Raw genomic sequence first — 2,863 nt, 5'->3', positions numbered from 1 at the left:
TGCACACACAGGGATGGTCAGATACTCGGACTCTTATATGTATCCAGATACAAAGAACCATAGCTACACAGCATGCACACACATACACGTACACCCTAATTGAAATGAGTTCTCTCTGAAGCCCGTTTGACCAGATGTCTTTGGAAGGAAGAAGGGATATAGGATTTACAAAAATGAAAATTGCAACGATAACAGGGTAAACTTACATGCTCACTAAACTGGCAAAAAAAAAAAAAAGGTAGGAGGGGAGTTGAATAATGACACCCAATGCTGAGGACTACTTTTTATAAAACAAGTGTTTTTATACATTGCCACTAACAAAGAAATGGTCGCTTTTTTTCAGAAACATCTTTCTTATCGCTCCAGTAGTCAGATGTGTTTATACTCTCTTTTGTTGTAATTCCACTTCTAGGAAGTTAATCTAAAGAAGAACATCGACAAGAAGAAAATTTGACTTATAGAAAAGTAGCCACAACACAGTTGCTTAGGAAATAGTGGTAGCCAGATAAATACCTACAATTAAATCCCGTCATCTCAGTTTGAGGCAGTCTTTTCCAGCCACATCACAATGACAATTATGAAGACTAGGGAACATCACAGAAAATATTTACGATAAAGTCAGTGAAAAAGAAGAGCACAAAACTGGGAGTTCACTGTGGATGGGATGAGATGAAGATTTGTCTACAAAGAGCTAAACAATGGAAAGTGAGAAACGAACAGTTCTTTGAGAGAGATATGACTATTATTGATCTGGTTTTTTGTTTGTTTACTTTAATGTTGTTATAATAAAGATTTCTGTTCCCAAAGCTATCTGTAATATAAAAATCCCAATGTAAGCCAGCCTGACAACTGCAGTAAAGATTTAACCCACTCGCGGATAATGGACCCTTAGCAACTCCTATGTTCGAGGGGCTGTATACACAGACATGTGCATCTCTAAGAATGCCATTGTGTACATTGGACTTGGTCAGCGTCCCAGCCTCAACCTACAAGAGTCTTAAATGACAAGCTAAGAATTGTCCATGGTGCTTCACAGGCCTAAGGCTCACCTCTGTTATTCTTCCAAGCCCTAAACTTGAATATTTTCAGGTGATCTATTTAATACAAATATCTGACCTTGCAGCTCTTGATCCTTGGAGATAAGACTCCAGTTGGTGAAAAAAGTTATTCAGTAGGGCCAGAGACCAAGTAAGGTCTAGGCTTTCCATGAACTAGCTCTGTGACCTTTGACCAAACTTGTTAGCATTCACTGAAAATTGACCGCTTTGGGTGCTGTGGTGGATGCCCTACACCAGAGGTCCTCAACCTTCAGGAGCGCCAGAATCACCTGGAGGGGGTTTCTTGTTGATACAGAGGTTACTGGGCCTCACACCCTGTGATAAGACTCAGTAGGACTGGAGTGGGGCCCAGGAATTTGCATTCTAACAAGCTGCCAAGTGGTGTTGAAGCTGCTGACCCAGTGTGGAGGGCCACTTGCTCTACATAGATTTTGCTCAAAATAACCTTGCAAATGAAGTGCGTTAAATATTACTCCCATGAACTAAGAGGATAGAGAACTTGAGTGACTTGGAAAGTCATTTAATCTTCTTGGTAATAAGATTACCTCCTGCTCTTTCAAGAACTGAAATATGGAATTGATGAGACAATCCAGATACTAGTCATTTGCTCTGATGTGAATACCAACACACACACAGACACACACACACACACACATACACACACACACATCTTCCCCTCTATTATGGAGACCCACTGCCAGCCTGCCTTCTTTTTCAATATGAACTATCTCCAGGGGTCAGTTTCCTGTTTGTTTTTTGTTTTGTTTTTCAGTCAGTGAGAATGAACTGACTTAGATGGTCAACTTAGAAACCTGCATGGTTTCTGCTGTCACCAGGGATCCTCAGCAAAGTGACAGCATGCACTGCTAGTGACTCCGCAGATGACCCAGGCTTTGTGGTCTCAGGCTTATCAGTGTATCCACTGTGCTGCCTGGGTGAGCTGGGTGCTGGGAGCATGCAGAAGAGCTACTGCTTTGCAGCTGTGTGCCAGCAGTCCATCTCTGTGCATCTCAGCTGTAGTATGAGGAAAATAACACTGACCTTCATCAGGTAGTGGTGAGGGTTCAATGAGCTGCACGTGTAAAGAGCACAGACTAGTACCCAACAGAGATTTTCCTGGAACTTGATGAAATGGCTCCAAACTTGACATAAAAGAGTAAAAGGGTGAAAATAGCCAGAACACTCCTGGTTGAAACACAAAAAAACAAACAAAAAAAGAGAGGGGAGCCTTTCTTAACCAGATACCATGGCTCATTATGGTCAATGCAGTGATAAAGTAGGTGACCAATAAAAAGAAAGTCCATAAACAGAACCACGTATGTAGGATGCTATGGTATGTGATATGGCTTGTATGTCACATCAATTCAAAAATTAGGCCTGGAAAAATGACAGTCCATATGGAAGAGAAGATTAAATTGGATCCTTACGTTACACCACATGCAAAAATCAACTGCAGATGGTTAAATGTTAAAAATACGCCCCTGGGGCTTCCCTGGTGGCACAGTGGTTGAGAGTCAGCCTGCTAATGCAGGGGACACGGGTTCGAGTCCTGGTCAGGGAGGATCCCACGTGCCGCGGAGCAACTAGGCCCGTGAGCCACAACCACTGAGCCTGCGCGTCTGGAGCCTGTGCTCCGCAACAAGAGAGGCCGCGACAGTGAGAGGCCCACGCACCGCAGTGAAGAGTGGCCTCTGCTTGCCACAACTAGAGAAAGCGCTCGCACAGAAACGAAGACCCAACACAGCCAAAATTAATTAATTAATAAACTACCCCCAACATCTTCTTTAAAAAAAGATACGCCCCTA

General features: G+C 42.9%; 1 long non-coding RNA gene across 1 annotated transcript; it reads right to left on the bottom strand.

Moving 5' to 3' along the window:
- Positions 1–281: 281 nt before the first annotated feature.
- On the bottom strand, positions 282–2,616 carry LOC113616612 (uncharacterized). The gene is made up of 2 exons (XR_003431356.1): positions 2,100–2,616; positions 282–421 (listed from the first exon to the last, which is right to left on the bottom strand). It is a non-coding gene; the product is annotated as an uncharacterized LOC113616612 (long non-coding RNA).
- Positions 2,617–2,863: the final 247 nt, after the last annotated feature.

The sequence above is a fragment of the Aethalodelphis obliquidens genome, unplaced genomic scaffold, assembly GCF_003676395.1.
Source record: "Aethalodelphis obliquidens isolate GAN/ISIS:26980383/991018 unplaced genomic scaffold, ASM367639v1 scaffold249, whole genome shotgun sequence".
Taxonomy (NCBI): Eukaryota; Metazoa; Chordata; class Mammalia; order Artiodactyla; family Delphinidae; genus Aethalodelphis; species Aethalodelphis obliquidens.
The sequence above is the reverse complement of the archived record's forward strand: the minus strand, read 5'-3'. Positions and strand labels throughout refer to the sequence as shown.